Genomic DNA, 11,912 nt, shown 5'->3' on the forward strand with positions numbered 1-11,912 from the left:
TTGCCTTTAATAAATATACTATTATAATGTTTTTGAAATTGTACTGTATAAATCTGATTCCTTATTAAGAGTTCTGGTACATACAGTAAATTAAAGTGCATTTCGCTACCATGGAAACCATAAGAAAGCACATTAATTACAACTATTAACTACAGTTAAACTTGTCTTTTATTTAGGTGTATGAACACTTTTAAATAAATTTTAGAAAAATGGACAAAAATGTGGACCAAGGAAAATAGATAAAATAATTGTGAAGCTATGATATTAGTGGACAATACTGAAAATGAACGAATCCTTTATGGACAAAAAAAAAAATGGACGAAATGTTCATATACCAAATGAAGACGGACTGTATAAAGTGGACAAACTGACCTGGAATGATTTAATTACATTTTTTAGCTTACTATTAATGAAATTGTGTTTTGGAAGAATTGGATTATCTTTTGAAATCAGAACTATTTAAAAACAATAATTATATTTTTATTTCTTAATTAATTTTACAACTAATTTCAAGCTGTAGAGATTAACTTAAAAGCATCTTCAGTGTCCAGAATTCCGATGCTAGTTTATTGATGTAGAGTCGCTCTAGTTTCAGTTGAAGATGCAGTGGTGTCTGCAGAGATGTTGTCTATGAAACTTTGAATGATATTTTGTAAGCTGTCTAAGATGGCACTGATTATGTTCATTCCCCTTGTCTGGAACTCTAATAATTCTTGTAGGACTTTGTTCAAATTCATTACCACACCTTTCGTGTCTCCAAGAACTGCTTTTGTGAACGCCAAGATCAAATGACCTGTGATGTCTTTCATCTGCAGAAATAAAAGAGTATTATCAAGATATGGTTTTTATCGATATTTTAACATAGTGATGTCAAAGCAAGAGCATTTTTCTGACCTTGACGCCGTTCGCGGGAAGCAAGCCCAAAGTATGGAAAGAGGAAGGGTTGTGTATATGAATAAGCAACCTGTTGGGTTAAGAAAACAGTGGTGCACAAACTTCAAACGGAACGTGAAATTTTATGTCGTTATTTTTATATGGCTGCTTTCTGTTTGATATTATCTATATTGTCTGTAAAACAAAGTACTAACACTGATTTCTTAATATTGCACTTGTGTTTTAAATGTTAATAACATAATAGAGAGTTAAGAAGGAATATTCACTTAAATTCCATAGTAGTATAATATTATACTCTATTAAGTGGATGAAACACATCATTCATAAAGAAAGTGATATTCCAAAGAAAGAGATTGAGTATGACATGATAAGTTGGAATTGATATTGATGGTATCTTTAGCCTTACAAAAGTAATCAATAAACTAATGAAAACAATATTACAGTACAAAGAAAAGTTACCTAGGTGCTGTATATGCTTTAAGTGTAACTAATATTACATAACAAAACTCTTATCGCATTATGCTTTTAAGGTGATATTAATTGTGAGCAACTTCCTATCATCAGAATATTAAATTATTTTCTCGAAATCTTCTAAAGCTATAGAGCTGACATTTTTACAACACATGGGCACGCATCTTCTGCTTATGATGTAACAGTAGTTGCTTTGTTAATTCATTTCCTTACAAACAATTTCCATGCGAATATTTTCAAAATTTTCAATCACTATCTTCAGTAATACGTATTTACGGTATATTAGATTTACGAATAATAAATAGGCCCATACCTGAAAATTTCACTTTTCTATACGAAAAGTTGAGAAAATATTTCTTTTGAATAAAAAAATAAAACTTGTGAAAAATGAGCATTAAAATTAAAACTTACATTCTTATAATGCACTTATACTTCTCAGGCAAATCTAAAAATTGACATGGATACAGTTTTAATTAGTTCTCTTCCCTTTATCTATTGAATCAGTGCTGGCCATCCCTGAATATAGTTCGACCAAGCGGCATATACCACCTCTTTCGTCTGTCTCTTTCCTTTCCGCTGTAAAGCGCTCAGGCTCTCCTGGGCTCTAAAGCGCGCGCTTGCTCCTGTAGGCATCAATTGACATGCCTGTACTACTGTATACAGGCTATAAAATACTGGAATAAACTTTGCGATCGAGTTCTCTACACCAATACAAGAAAAAGTTATATGAACTTATTTGTGGAAATGACTGGTTTATGAATGTTCAACGACAAAGACAAATAGGGTATTTTAATTCAAACTTATTGAGTACATTTACAACTACACATTGACAGTATTTTAAACTCTGAATTCTCAGGACTCAAAATGTCCTCCGTCTGCACGCATGAAAACATCTGACCTCGGTCTGTCTGACAAATGAATCATAAAACCAGCACATTTCAGGCGCATTGTTTGAGATGCACACGCTAATATCTACCACTACAGATGGACCAGATCTATGGCCTGCATGTTCGCCGGACATCAATCCTTTACATTTTATTTGTGGAGACACCTAACAACCCTTGTTTATGCAACAAACTTTCTAAACGTATTCTATGAGCCTGCCAAACTACTCGACATTGACAATATAATATCCCTGTCTGGAGGAAGACTTACCGTTTCCTGCACTGTATTAGCGATCTCAATAAAAGCTTCGTTGACCTTAGAAACTACATACATAGTTTGTTTGGAAAGAAAGGAGATGTCAGTACTTGCGGTCGTCTTTCCTGTAAAAAATTAAAATTTGCTTTCTGTACTTGTTATGTGCAGAGATAAGAATCATTGTTGTACTACTAAGGGACACAAAAATGCGAATCTGTGGACTATTCCATCTCAAATCGACCGAAATATAGAGAAAATTTACCTTGCAATTTTTAAATACAATGAAACTTTTTCTGTCCGTTGACAACTATGATACAATGCTTTGTGCAAAGTTTGAGGCATCAGAACTTCATAGTGTTTAAATTAAAAATATTTAAATTTATCGTATTTTCATAAAATTAGCAACTTTAACTGTTGTGGCTCCGAAACCCTTTCACCCAATGATCAAAATCATGGTTTATTTTGGTGCTGAGAAATTAAAGTTTATATTGACATGTAAACAGTTTTTCTTACTTTTTATGGAAATGGAGAAATTTAGATTTTTCTTCATTAAGACGCCTTTGACCACGAAAAAATATTTTTAAAATATATGGTTAGATTCCGCATTGGAAGTACAAATAAACACATATTTTTTATTGGTGCACCGTTGATAAGAAAGTATTGAAAATATCAAATAAAGAAAATAAATAGTACGCGCGTGAACTAACCAGCTGACTGTGAGGCGGGAGCTAGCCGAGACAAACAAGGCCAGGAGACAAACACGTGATGTTTCGTCTAGTAGCGCATAGCTGGCTAGCTTTATCACAAGTTTTCATAAACACAGGAGTAAAATGACGCCCAACGCTCGCTTATCTTCAGCTCTCGGCCAGTGCGTGCGGTACTGCGCCGTTCAAGTCTAAGCGTGTGAAAATAATCTATTTAATACCCTCGAAACTTATTGCCGTACCACTAAGCAAACAATGCCGAATTCCTTTTAATAATGCAAGGTTTTTTCTCAATATTTTTTTACATTTTTCCAAATGAGCAAAAAGCCTAAAAGTAAGTAAAATCAAATTATCTGTCTCTCTGTATACAATAAAAATAAGGATTACTTCTTAACATAACCTACCAAATGTCAGCTTCAAAATGAGCTCCCGTTCAATGTTCTGCAGTAAATGGTTCAGAGTTCTGAGTGCTGAAAGAGGCTTGTTTTTATAAAATACGCTAAATTTGTCGCTCAATAGTACGAAAACCGCTTGGCTTTCGATAGTATATTTTTGAAAATGCACTGTCCTCAGCACTTTGTATAAATAGGGAAAAAATTAGAGTATTAAAAAATGCGGGTTTTTTACTGATCGATTTGATATGGAATAGCCCCTGTAGGTCATTCATAGCCTGATGCAGTTACGCTGATGCCCTGTCCATGTATATTATACTGTATATATTCCATCTATACTGCAATAAGCTTGAAATGATGAAATAAAAAAAAATGTATAAAATTAGCCATAGTTCATCTCTTTTCTGGTGTATTAATCAGCCAATGCTTTCCCCATGCTTCCACCGTTCTCTCTCCCAGTTCTGCATCCCTGCCTTAACCTGACTTAAATGCTGGGCAAGGATAAATTAACAGCTACAAAACAATAAAGCATCATGCAGAAATGTGTCTTGCATGGACTTGTATTTTTTTCCTGAAGAAACGGCCAACACTTCTAGAGCAAATTCACTCATCCAAGAAATATGATTGTACAGTTGATCTTCTTGGGGATTGTTAAAATAGTTAAAAAGATAATATGAAGCAAACAATTTTCTTATGAAACAAGTTCAGAATACAGTTTCATGGATATGATGTAAGATCCAATTAACATGAAGTATTTTTATACAGACTATTTCGTTTATATGACGTCATTCCATTTTCGGCCAATTAAGTGTAATGAAATTCTGAATTCCAACCAATCAATCATACATCGCGATAATTTCTGCAGCTCGATTTATCACTACCAGTATCAATTTATCGCATGGTCGTTCTTTTGTTTACTCAGTGTCGCCAACTGTTTCCATATAAATCGATGAGCATGAATCCATCGTACTAAATAAAATGCGAAATCGTACTTCCATATCTACATCTTCATCTTCTAATTCCATGTCCATTGCATCTAAAGAAAATAGCACTTCTTCAATTGTTCATTTAATTGTTCATTATCTGAAAAATGTAACAAACCTCCTACATCTATATTAAGTATTAAATTACATAATTCTGATTGTTGTCTTATACAGTGTAAATGTCCGATTATTAAAGAGTCCTGTGAAGGTAAATGTCCGATTATTAAAGAGTCCTCTGTTTTAGGCATAATTTTCGATAATCATTTAAAATGGAACCATCACATTAATTACCTTTGTAATAAATTACGTAAAATAGTATATTATTTTGTTTTATTGAGGAATTACTTGTCAATAAGTTTATTACGCACAACATATTTAACTTTATTTCAATCGGTAATTATGTATGGAAATATAGGATGGGGTAGCTCATTTAAATCCAGTTTTAATCCACTTTATTTATTACAGAAGAAAATAATTAAAATGTATGTCTTCATAAACCTATTGATTTTCCATCTCAAAATTTGTTTTTAGACTTTAATGTACTTAACGTAAGACAAATTTATTATACTGTATTAATAAAATTCATACATAAAAATCGAAATAATTTTGAATTGTATTCTCATAGTTATGAAACAAAAGGTATGAATTCTTTAAGATTGTTTGAACCAAAATGCAACACTGTTACAGTATTTAATTATAGTAGTAATTTAGGCCCAAGAATATATAACAAATTTATATTTAAATATCCTAATCTTGTCAATTCTAATAGTTCTAGTATTAAATTTAAAAAGTTATGTATGGATTTTATAAAAATTGAAAAATTGTAAATTTAAATTTATATACAATAATTACATAGTAGACATAAGACAAATTGTATTGTATAATTATTAATTTCAATTCAGGAATCCGCCCCTGAGCACGAGTTCTACTCTTTCAGGGGCGAGCTAAAGTTTTTTCTGTGTATATTATATGCTATATTATAATTATTAGCAAAATAAATAAATAAATAAATAAATAAATAAATAAATAAATAAATAAATAAATAAATAAACAAACAAACAAACAAACAAACAAACAAACAAACAAACAAACAAACAAACAAACAAACAAGCAAACAAACAAACAAACAAACAAACAAACAAACAAAAAACAAATAAATAAATAAATAAATAAATAAATAAATGTATTAATCAGGTTATTTGTAATTATATTATAAAATCTTTGAATTAAATTATGATTTTAGCAGATAATGAAAACGTATTTCTCTTATAATATCAAGAGAAAATCGCAGTACATGAAATTAACATTTTTAAACCTGTATTTCGCTTTTCCCAATTGTCATTACTGAATAACATTCAATTTCTTTATTGCAATAATCGTTATTCATCTATTTCGACTTTAGAATGTCTGAATAGGTTAAGTATTCATAAATATACAATTATTAACATTTTTGAGTAAATTTTATGGATTTATTATTTACTTACTTGCTGGCTTTTAAGGAACCCGGAAGTTCATTGCCGCCCTCACATAAGCCCATCATTGGTCCCTATCCTGAGCAAGATTAATCCAGTCTCCCACCTCCCTCAAATCCATTTTAATATTATCTTCCCACCTACGTCTCGGCCTCCCTCCGGCCTCCCAACTAACACTCTATATGCATTTCTGGATTCGCCCATACGTGCTACATGCCCTGCCCATCTCAAACGTCTGGATTTAATGTTCCTAATTATGTCAGGTGAAGAATACAATGCGTGCAGTTTTGTGTTGTGTAACTTTCTCCATTCTCCTGTAACTTCATCCCTCTTAGCCCCAAATATTTTTCTAAGCACCTTATTCTCAAACACCCTTAACCTATGTTCCTCTCTCAAAGTGAGAGTCCGAGTTTGACAACCATAAAGAACAACCGGTAATATAACTGTTTTATAAATTCTAACTTTCAGATTTTTTGACAGCAAACTGGATGATAAAAGCTTCTCAACCGAATAATAACAGGCATTTCCCATATTTATTCTGTGTTTAATTTCCTCCCGAGTATCATTTATATTTGTTAGTGTTGCTCCAAGATATTTGAACTTTTCCACCTCTTTAAAAGATAAATTTCCAATTTTTATATTTCCATTTCGTACAATATTCCCGTCACGAGTCTTAATCATATACTTTGTCTTTTCGGGATTTACTTTCAAACCTCTTTACTTGCTTTCAATAAAATTCCCTTGTTTTCCCTAATCGTCTGTGGATTTTCTCCTAACATACATTTTTATTTTATTCACGAAATAGTCCTAATAAATTTCACTCGAGGTCTGAGATTTCCGGAAAATCTCAGACTTCTTATGACATTACTATAGATAAGTTTACCTAATTAATCCAGACTAGTTGAAATATAAAAAAATGGTCAACAATGACTTAAGCCAAGTATCCATGCTACTTTATTATGTACTTGCATGGTTATTATAGCCTAGTTATTGTAAACAGTGTAGTATTTATTACTTTAATAGTACATTATGCAACGAGCTTTATAATGGTAGTAATTAAGACGTGAGTATGTTTATGAAACGAGCGCAAGCGAGTTTCATAATTTTCATACCAGCGTCTTAATTACCATTGTAGTCAAATTTCATACGACTTCTTATGCTCGACCATATTTCTAACTTGAAATTATTCATGAGTATTCATGTTATTCTTATCTGACTGAGGAGCGGAACTGATCTTGTGCAATACCTCGTAAATTGTGAGATGTGCGCAGACGCGAAAGTATTGATTTTTTCCGAGAAACATATGTCGATATTGACCTTGATATAATCTAGAGAGATGACAAATTGAATTTATTTGAACATTATTTACAATTAACGCTAATTATTATAGTAACAGAACTGACTTTATTTCAAATATAGATGATTTATTGTTGTCTTTCGATTGCATATCCGAGAATAATCGATACTTGCACTTTCATATTGCTACAATGGTATTTTCTGATTGGTGGAACAACTGAACTTTAATGAATAGGTGTACTTTAATGAGGTCCATTAAAGGGCTACTACCAGGTGTATAATTACTACATTTCGGCATGGTCGAGCATAATAGTACATTATGCAACGAGCCTATAATGATAGTAATTAAGAAGCGAGTATGGATGTTAATGAAACGACTTCAAGCGAATTTCATAATTTTTATACGAGCTTCTTAATTACCATTATAGGCGAGTTTCATACGATTTTTTATGCTCAACCATATTTCTAACTTGAAATTATTCATTTTATTTGTATCTAACTGACCTTGAGCAATACCTCTTAAATTGTGAGATGTGTGCAGACGCGAAAGTATTGATTTTTTCCGAGGAACAGATGTCCACATTGATCTTGATAGCCTATAAGAACCTACAGAGTAATACAGAACATAACCTTCTGCGATAGTATTGGATTTCCAGCCTCCGTGACTTTTCGCTAATTCTCTTTCAATTGCGTATCCGAGAATAATCGATACTTGCGGTTTTATAACGGTACAAAGCTGACTTGTCATTGGCTGAGGTTTTATAACGGTACAAAGCTGACTTGTCATTGGCTGAACACCTGTACTTTAATGAGTAGGTGTACTTTAATGACATGCATTAAAGGACTGCTACCAGGTGTATAATTACTACATTTCGGCATGATCGAGCATAATAGTACATTATGCAACGAGCCTATAATGATAGTAATTAAGACGCAAGTAGGGATGTTTATGAAACGAGCGCAAGCGAGTTTCATAATATTCATGCGAGCGTCTTAATTACCATTATAGGCAAGTTTCATACGACTTTTTATGGTCGACCATATTTCTAACTTGAAATTACCGGTATTCAGATGTATACATTTTATTTGTAACTGACAAGATCGGAAGTGACCTTGTTCTAGGTCGTGAATTGTGAGATGTGCGCAGACGCGAAAGTATTGATTTTTTCCGAGGAACAATAATGTAATTGACCTTGATGTAATCCCGTTAAACTTGATATAACCTTGATCATTGAATTCGACATTGAAAAACGAGATGACAAATTGAATTTATTTGAATATTATTTAAAATTAACGCTAATTATTATAGTAACAGAACATAACCTTCTGCGACAGTATTGGATTTCCAGCCTCCGTGACTTTTCGCTAATTCTCTTTCGATTGCATATCCGAGAATAATCGATACTTGCGATTTTATAGCGGTACAAAGCTGAGTTGTCATTGGCTGAACACCTGTAAGCTGAGTTGTCATTGGCTGAACACCTGTACTTTAATGAGTAGGTGTACTTTAATGACATGCATTAAAGGACTGCTACCAGGTGTATAATTACTACATTTCGGCATGGTCGAGCATAAAATATATTAAAATATACCTTATTGCTCACTTACATTATATAAACACAAGTAATAATGAAATGTTTATGTTAAATATTGATTCATTTGAACTTTAATAAGTGCTCCTTTTTTATTTTGGAAATCTGATTAACCTACCTTAACCGTAGCCGCGAAAACCTCTGCATACACCTCGATCAACTCTGGTATTCAAACTTATAGTAAATTTCAATAGATGGTAACAGTACTTACCACTGAATGAAATACAGATCACAAATACTAGCAGAATGAAGCACAGCTTATTCATGATTGTGGTTGACGTTGGATCCGATGTGTAGAGATGAAGCTGTACTGAATAATCCTTGCACCGTGTTGCTGTTTTATATAAAGTCTGAAACCCTTATCTTTATTGTAATGCACAACTGTCTAATAATGTTGAAACTGTAATTAATCAGTTTCATTTACCAGCGTGAAAGCAACATTTGTGGCTTTGAATTACAATATAAGGTTATGTTGAAATTATAAATTCTAAAAAAAATATGTTAAACCCTGAATAATGTTTTGTAATAAACATTTGTGAACTTAACTTTAAAAACTAGTATACAAAAGTAGGTAAATGTTGATAAATTTGAATCCTGTTTAATCGCACTCTTTTGTCCTGTCGTCCTCGTCAATTTGTGCCTGTCACGTAGGCCTATTGTTAGATTCGAGGTTCACCAGTTGAATCAAGCCGAGGACGATAGAATTTAAATGGCGATAAAGTCATTAGTAGGGCTCTGATTTCTATGACCTAAAAACCCTGGAAATATACATGAAGGAATGAACCAAAAAGTCCAAAATACTACATAACAACATTGGAAATATGATACAAAAGAAATTGAATATTATGCCAATATTACTTAGAAAACGTTTTTATTTTCCATTCAACGAAATTGATTTTATGAATATTAATTCCCTTAATTGTGGATTCGGTGTGATTGGCATGAGTTAATTAAGATCTTTTGGAAAGTATGGATATTAATTTACTTTATGTAAATCAATGTTCGATGAAACCATAATCTCGCAAAGATTCTTACAGAACTAAGATGCACTGTTATTCTCAAACAGCAAGCGCTGTTTGATTTCTTCAGCGAATTGTCTCTTTATATAGCTTTTGTATTTATCAGTAATGCAATGTTGTTGATTCTAAAACGTTTTTTGAGTCGTAAATTTTACTTTACCAATTTTTTCAAAATAAAATTTCCTCATGAACACTAAAATATTTTTCTACAAACTCTTAACAAACACACATAACTTAGCATAGTACTTTACGTTACTTATTTATTGCTTTTAAGGAACCCGGGGGTTCATTGCCGCCCTCACATAAGCCCGCCATCGGTCCCTATCCTGAGCCAGATTAATCCAGCCTCCATCATCCCACCTCCCTCAAATCCATTTTAATATTATCCTCCCATCTACGTCTCGGCCTTCCCAAAGGTCTTTTTCCCTCCGGTCTCCCAACTAACATTCTATATACATTTCAGTATTTGCCCATACGTGCTACATGCCCTACCCATCTCAAACGTCTGGAGTTAATATCCCTAATTATGTCAGGTGAAGAATACAATGCGTGCAGTTCTGCGTTGTGTAACTTTCTCCATTCTCCTGTAACTTCATTCCTCTTAGCCCCAAATATTTTTTAAGAACCTTATTCTCAAACATCCTTAATCTCTGTTCCTCTCTCAAAGTGAGAGTCCAAGTTTCACAACCATACAGAACAACCGGTAATATAACTGTTTTATAAATTCTAACTTTCAGATTTTTTGACAGAAGACTAGATGACAAAAGCTTCTCAACCGAATAATAACAGGCATTTCCCATATTTATTCTGCGTTTAATTTCCTCCCGTGTGTTATTTATATTTGTTACTGTTGCTCCAAGACATTTGAATTTTTCCACCTCCTCGAAGGATAAATCTCCAATTTTTATATTATTTCCATTTCGTACAATATTCTGGTCACGAGACATAACCATATATTTTGTCTTTTCGGGATTTACTTCCAAAGCTATCGCTTTACTTGCTTCAAGAAAAATGTCCGTGTTTTCTCTAATAGTTTGTGGATTTTCTCCTAACATATTCACGTCATCAGTATAGACAAGAAGCTTATGTAACCCGTTCAATTCCAAACTCTCGGTATTACTTACTGATAAAATAAGAGGCCTACAAAGTTTTGTAGTCTGTCGATCATTTCAGCAAGATCTCTTAGCAGGATAAAATGATTTTACCCTCTACATTTCAAGCTCTACATGCAGCAGCTATACCAAGATGCTATGTCTTTTGTTCGAAAACATAGCAAACCTGATTTTTTTTAACTTTCACCTACAACATACAATAACCTGAAATAGCTATTCTTTACTCCCACATAAAAAAAAACCCACTGATCGTCCTGACATTGTTACTTGCGTCTTCGCGTTGAAACTAAAAAACTGAAGGTATATAAGTCCAAGAAAAAGTATTTGGCATAAAAAACATTCAGAGAGAGTATATTTTACTATTATGAAAGCAAATAACTTTTAAAATGTCTGGTATTCTTCATTGAAAAAAATCTGAAAAATTTTTATTTGAACGTCTAATGAACTTAGTTTGCAGCATTTGTTGCACAATCCAATAGTAATTATTATATCAAGTACAACCGAATAATTTTAATCGACTCGATTATTCGATTAAATATTTTTAATGGATTAAACTTACAATAGAAATTGATCGATTAATCGATTAAATCCCACAACACTACTTAATATTAAAATATTAATTCATATAACGAATAAAAACCGTGTCGTCATTGTTCCGAAAAGCTGTAAATGTGTTTAATTTAAATATGAAACATACAAACATGCATTTGAGTCATTCCACAGTAAATCACGTTACATTCAGACACATTTATGAACTTAGGTGTTAAGTATACTGAAACAAGAAATAAAGAAAGTTTTTGGGATTATTTATTGCATTTAGGAACATTCTTCATGACA

General features: G+C 32.5%; 1 long non-coding RNA gene across 1 annotated transcript; it reads right to left on the bottom strand.

Moving 5' to 3' along the window:
* Window positions 1-533: 533 nt before the first annotated feature.
* LOC138711545 (uncharacterized) lies at window positions 534-9,235 on the bottom strand. Its single transcript, XR_011335372.1, has 3 exons — window positions 9,156-9,235; window positions 2,521-2,630; window positions 534-809 (listed from the first exon to the last, which is right to left on the bottom strand). It is a non-coding gene; the product is annotated as an uncharacterized lncRNA (long non-coding RNA).
* Between the last annotated feature and the right edge of the window lie 2,677 nt (window positions 9,236-11,912).

Source organism: Periplaneta americana, chromosome 13 (genome assembly GCF_040183065.1).
Source record: "Periplaneta americana isolate PAMFEO1 chromosome 13, P.americana_PAMFEO1_priV1, whole genome shotgun sequence".
Classification (NCBI taxonomy): Eukaryota; Metazoa; Arthropoda; class Insecta; order Blattodea; family Blattidae; genus Periplaneta; species Periplaneta americana.